At 32.3% G+C, this 6,767-nt stretch overlaps 1 long non-coding RNA gene across 2 annotated transcripts; it reads right to left on the bottom strand.

The window, feature by feature from the left end:
- Positions 1–2,751: 2,751 nt before the first annotated feature.
- Positions 2,752–6,218, bottom strand: LOC148762413 (uncharacterized). 2 transcript variants are annotated; one of them, XR_016026435.1, is made up of 5 exons: positions 5,911–6,218; positions 5,179–5,262; positions 4,244–4,311; positions 3,404–3,656; positions 2,752–3,304 (listed from the first exon to the last, which is right to left on the bottom strand). It is a non-coding gene; the product is annotated as an uncharacterized LOC148762413 (long non-coding RNA). The 2 variants fall into 2 exon arrangements; XR_016026434.1 differs by lacking the exons at positions 2,752–3,304; positions 3,404–3,656 and having other exon boundaries at positions 3,690–4,311.
- Between the last annotated feature and the right edge of the window lie 549 nt (positions 6,219–6,767).

Raw genomic sequence — 6,767 nt, 5'->3', positions numbered from 1 at the left:
AAGTAAAAATAAAGAATTTTCACTTTACCTTGCTTAATTCCTTGGATTTTCACACTTTCTCTTGAATTTTCCTTGGCTAGGGTTTGTTTTCCTTATTTTCTTTCTTTCCTCTCTTGTTTTCTTGCTTGGCCGACCTTTATGGTGAGAATGGGCTGATTCTATGCTGATTTTTATAGCTTAATAATAAGATAATAAAGCTTGACACGTGGCACTTTGTGATTGGTCCACACTTTAAATATTTATCTTTTAATTCTTTAATTCTCCACCGCACATTTTCTCATATTTATCCATTTCTATGATGAATAAAATCCCTTGGTCTTGACAAGTGTCGAGGGTAAAAATTTACCTATTTACCTCCGGGATGGCAAAATTACCATTTTGCCCCTAGATAGTGAAAATTTCGATTTGACTCCAAATTGATCCTCGAACTCCGAATCACCATTTTAAGTCATTCCTGAACTATAAAATTTTGAATTTCACCTTAAAATCCCTATTTGACCTAGTTTGAGGCTTAGATTAACTTTATTGTATCTCTAAGTACAATACCAACTTTTGTCGATATTTCGGGGCTCTCCTAGTATGTAAACATGTTGTCCATCACATGTATGTCATGACAAGTATTTTATAAGGTCGGCTTTACAGTCAAGGTGGTGTAAAATTCTAAAAATTCTAATTGCATCCTTGTGGACACTTGAAATGACCTTTTTGCCCTTATGTTCGAAAAATTGTCAGAATTAAAATTTTTCACTTCTTACGCTCAAATTATGTTCCAAATAGTCAAACTTGATCAAAATTTCATCCACCATCCCAAATTTGCCCTTGGGTGGCAAAATGACCATTTTACCCTTACGTTATGAAAATTCCAATTTAACTCCAAATTAATCCCCGAACTCCGAATCACCATATTAAGTCATTCTAAGATTCAATAACTCTCAATTGCATCTTAAAATCTTTATTTGAACTAGCTCGAGGCTTAAATCAACTTAGTTGTACTACAAGGTACACTACCGACTTTTGATGATTTTTTCGAGGTATTCAAGTATGCAAGCATGTTGTCAAATACATGAATGACATGGCAAGTATATTATAGGGCTAGGCTTGACAACTAATTAATATAGTGTTTTACAAGCACAAAATTGATTGGCTTGCAAGGCTTACACTAACACTATCAAGTCTATAATTGCCTAAAAAAGCTCATGAATTCAATCCAGAAGTATGTGATTTTTCTCTTTAATAAATTGGACAGAGGATCAACATTTGTGTTTGATTTCACAAATTAAACCTTGATTTGTAAACATTTAAAAATTCAATCTTTTATGTGACAATTGTCTTATTTACTTTTATGATTTTACTTTATCTTTTCTCATGGTTTTGTTTTAGGTAAAAGTACCCAAGAAATCCTTGTATTTTAACATTTTGTTCAATTTATTCCCTGTAAAAAAAAATTATTTAATTTAGCCTATATACCCTACATTTTAGTGTAATATGGTCCTTATGAGTAACTCCATCAAAATTTGCCATTAAAAACCCTAACATGCCCTTGACATATAAGACAACGTTGACATTGCACTAACGCGTCAAAAATAAAAAAATGGAAAAGAAATTAGCCACGTGACTTTTCTTTACCATTTGGGGCAAAAGTACTTAAGAAATCCCTGTATTACAATGTTTTGTTCAATTTAGTTCCCCTCAAAACAGTTTTAACATAAACCAAATTAATACATTTTTTAATTCCTAGTATAAATGGGAAGTTAATACGATGATGTCATTGTTGTCGATTTTATCACGCAAGTGTATATATCGTAAAAAGTAACATAATAGTATGTAGAGTGTCAAATCCCACAGAGAATTATGTCAACTTTGCTAAATACTAAAATTAACACAACCTAATCTTATTCAAACAATCAAATTAAAATGATTAATTAAAAACAAAACTAAAACTAAATAATAACTAAACTAAATCTAAAAAAACTAATTGGCAAAACTTTATTTGAAAAATTCAATTAATAAAATTCTAGGATCACAATATCCCTCAACACTTCATCTGAATCTTCTTTCTCTTTCTAAACTTATTTCAATGGATTAAATTGCTAACCTAGAGTCTCAATTTATTTATAAGTCTTTATCAAGGTTCTTATAAAAATATCTCTACAATTAATTTACTATATGTCTATATAACTTCAACTGAAGAAAGATTCATCTAGTTTATGCTCTAATCTTGGCTACATGCGACACATAAGTATATGTCTATCCTATATGCAAATCAAATCACCTAATCAACTAAGTGAATTTGTACACATGCTATTCCATTCATGGCCTAATCTAAACTCCCTTCGTCAAGTTGTATTTAGATATCCAAATCAATCTAATTGGTGATCAAGCAATTAGAAGCATTAAACATAGAATTGGAATAAAAAACTCATATTCCATTGATAATAAGCAAAAAAAAGATAAAAAAATTCAAACTAAACAACTCATATTTCATGGCGTTGAACTTGCTATTTTCAATGTTTTTTTGAATAAACATAATAAACCAACAAAAGAGATCGAAGAATTAGTAATCTAACATCAAAATTTTAAACGTAAAAAATTCAAAATTTAACTAAAATAAACTACATGAAGAAAAACTTAGGTTGCCTCCTAAGCAACACTTTCCTTATTGTCTTTAGCTAAACTCTCTCTGTAGCTTAACTAAGGTCTGAAAGACTAATAGAGGAGCGTTGACAATCAACGTCACCTCCCTAAAAATGCCTCAACCACTACCCCTTCACCTTAAACGACTCATTAGTTGTACCATCAACAAGTGTCATTGCACCAAGTGGAAACACTCTTGAAACAAGAAACGATCCTGACCACCATCACTTTAACTTTTTGAGAAATAGCTTTAGTTGAGAATTAAATAACAACACATACTAGCCTAGCTCACATTGGCGTTCAACAATCCTTTTGTCATGCCATTTCTTTGTTTTCTCTTTATATATCTTGGCATTTTCGTAGGTATCTAATCTAATCTCATCTATCTCATTAAGCTAAAGCAAACATTTCTCACTAGCAACTTTCAAGTTGAAGTTCACTTTCTTTATTGCCCAAAAAGCTTTATGCTTCAACTAACTGGAAGATGACAAGCTTTGCTAGAGACTAGACAAAATGGAGACATACCAATGGGTGTCTTGTACATGGTCCTATACGCCTAGAGTGCATCATCAAGTCTCTTGGCCCAATCCTTCCTCGATGGAAACACAACATTTTCTAAGATTCTCGTGATCTCTTGATTTGATACTCCAACTTGTCCACATGTTTAGGGCTGATAAGCAATCAACACCTCATGAATCACTCCATACAATGCAAATAGAGTTATGAAATATCTATTATAGAAGTGGCTTCCTTGATCACTTACTATTACCTTTGGCATGCTGAATCTTGTGAAAATATTCTTCCTTAGAAACTTCAAGACCGCTTTACCATCATTTGTGCATAGTGCCAAGGTTTCCACCCACTTTGAGACATAGTTAATAGCCAACAAAATGTAGTAGTTGTTGAATGAAGAGATAAAAAATCCCATGAAATCAATCCCCCAAATATCAAATATTTCCACCTCTAAAATGTTATTGAGTGGCATCTCATGTCGTCTTGAAATGTTCCCCACTTGTTGACACCTATCACAATGAAAAAAAAAATTGTGAGCATCCTTAAAAAGTGTCACGACCCGGAACTCCCCATCGAGCCCGTGACAACCGCCGCGAAGCCTCGACAAACATTCTTCACCCCGAATGTCGATCGAAACCTCGCAAGGCTCTTGTATCAGCTTTCGCACTTCCCCGGTGAGCAATAGTTATCAAATAATCAAAATACGAAGGATTACAAATCATTTCCAAATCATAACATAACATTTTTTTTTTGCTCATAGGGGCATTTTTGTCATTTTTGTCGAAAACCTCGAAACTTGCTAAAAATGTAGTAGGTAAGCCGAAAATATATATTTAATGATTTAAAAAAAATTAAGTATCTAAAACGTTCATTTGAAGTGAAAATTTGACCATTTGAATATAATAAAAATATTCAATAAAATAAACTATTTTCTTGTAAAATAATTTTCATAAAACTATCGATACATAATTCTTATAGCGTAAAAGATAATTATATACATATATACTATAAAACAAATAACCAAAGCATAAAATTTCTTTTACAGTGACACGTGGGCCCACATCTATCCAAAATGCATCGGAAGCTGGAAACCTACAGCTTTTACCGATTCGAGTCCAAATGAAAGTCCTTGTCAAAATCAGCTAACTATGGAATTCCCTGAGCCTGAAATGTGAGGAAATGAGGGTGGTGAGATTATAAAATCCCAGTGAGTAAACAGATACCATCTAAAGTATCTAAAGTCGAGTAAATGGAGACAATTAAAATAAATCATCATACTGTAATTTCATTACCTTTCAACTCATTTCAACCAAATAAAATCAATCCATAAAATCGATAAATCAACTTGGCTTATGAATTTCTTAAAACTTTGGCTCGTGCCAAAACTCATACTCGGTGATACCTTGCGCAGGGCATCTAACCGAGTCCGCCAAGGCTGTTAAAATTTTGTGTATACTTAAAATATATTTTTGTTTGAAAAAAATACAGTCGTTCCTTGGCGTTGGCTGAGTTCCCCTTCACGTGGTGGTTTGGCGTGAAGTGAACCCTAAGCTATACCCCAGGAGATACCCTACGCGCCTCTCCGTTCGAGGTAATAATATAATGGAGTTTACCGTGCCCCTCTAATAGGCTGGTCCACGGAACCCCCTCTGCAGTAAATAATTAATATATAATCCACCAATCAATAAAATTCATTCTAGCATGTCATGGCAATTTATCACAACCTAGCCTCTCAAGGCTGAATACAGAGTATAAATAATTATAACACCAAAATCAGTTTAGCCATTCATGCTCATTTATTGTCATAAGCCATTCAATTCAGAACCATAAATTTGCAACACAAACTAGCAGTCTCCAATTACTCTATTTTCAAAACCAATATTCGATTTTTCAGAAAATTTATAAAATCATTTTATAAAATCACAATTTCCCTTAAAACATAACAATTTACCATTTAAACCCATTTTTCATAAAATCACATAGTTGTATAAAACTACTCTAGATAATTAAGACGATAATAAGTTTACTCACAATGTCTAGAATGCAGACTTTCGAAGCACTCTGTCTACTGGTCCTCGGATGCAATTTCTTTGCCTTTATTGGAGGACTCACCACCTTGACACAGTACAAAATCGAGAATTTCACTAAGTTGGTACTAAATCAAAATTAAACTAATTTGGACTACCAATGCATGATATGGAATGCAAAAAGGCACTGGTAATTATCTAAATTCGGTATTAGCCTAATTCGTCTTATCACCCGATTAAATTCCTAACGGGTTCGTTTAAACTCCAATTTAATTCTTTTCAGTTTCTATACCTCAATTACACCCAAATTAACTTAATGTCCCTCAGTGTGATGCAAATTATCAGTCCCAACGGCAAATTACAAAAATACCCCTAGTGGGTAAAAATTCGTATTTTTGCTCCGAAAATTCCCATTATTTTTCTAGGCTCATAATTCATTATTTCTTAACCAATTCTCCTAGAATAAAATCAAACTCATCCTCACTCACTACATGGTAAATTCAGCCATTAATGGTTGGGGGAGAAAATAAATTCTTTTCTTATTGTTTTGTTTCTATATATGCTAAACTAACTAAAAACACTAACATAAATTAAAATCAAATAAATCCAACAACTTTCTCTCTCCTAACCCATTTTTCAGAATTGAATTCATCATGAAAACATGTAATTTAATCATGGAAAATAAAGAGAAATGCTTGGGAATAAGAAAACTCAAGCTTAATAGAAAAAATCTCACCTTTTTCACTTAATTTCCTTGAAAATTCACACTTTTTCTTTGATTTTCTCTCTCTAGGGTTTTGTTTTCTCCTTTCTCTCTCTTGTTTCTTGCTTGGCCGAATGTTGAAGAAGAAGAATGGGTGGGCTGATTTTTTTTATGCATTTTTATTGTTTAATGAAATAATATTATTTTATTCATATTTTAAATATTTTATTAATTCATTTCTTTTTTCTAGCCATCCACTTGTCCTATTTTCTTTCACCATGCATTCCCTTTGACTTATCCAAGTCTTAAGTGATATTTCCAGATTTTTTCAAAGTTTTGGTGGAGCAAATTTTTCAAAATTACACTTTTGCCCCTGAACTTTTCAAAAATTACATTTTTACCCCAAAAATTGAAAATTTTCCATAATGCATAATTTTCACTCCTCTTACTCATTTCACACTCCAAATAATTAAATTTGATCAAAATCCTTTCAAAAAATTAAATTTTCGATTCCGAATGGTAAAATTACCATTTTACCCTTTTACTCCAAATTATACCGAAATTAAAATTTTTCACTTCTAAACCTCAAATCTTACTCCAATAAGTGAAATGGGGCCAAAAATCTTTTCTAAAAATTTCCATTTTGTCCCCAGGTGGCAAATGACCATTTTGCCCTTAGATAGCGAAAATTCCAATTTGACTCCAAATTGATCCTCGAACTTCGAATCACCATATTAACCCATTCTGGGACTTTAAAATTCTTAATTTCATTGTAAATTCTCTATTTGATCTAGTTCGAGGCTTAAATCAACTTTATTGTACCTCTAGGTACAATACCGACTTTTGTAAATTTTTCAAGACTATCTTAGCATGTAAACATGCTATCCACC

Source organism: Theobroma cacao, chromosome 5 (genome assembly GCF_053813885.1).
Source record: "Theobroma cacao isolate CCN51 chromosome 5, ASM5381388v1, whole genome shotgun sequence".
NCBI classification, from domain to species: Eukaryota; Viridiplantae; Streptophyta; class Magnoliopsida; order Malvales; family Malvaceae; genus Theobroma; species Theobroma cacao.
The sequence above is the reverse complement of the archived record's forward strand: the minus strand, read 5'-3'. Positions and strand labels throughout refer to the sequence as shown.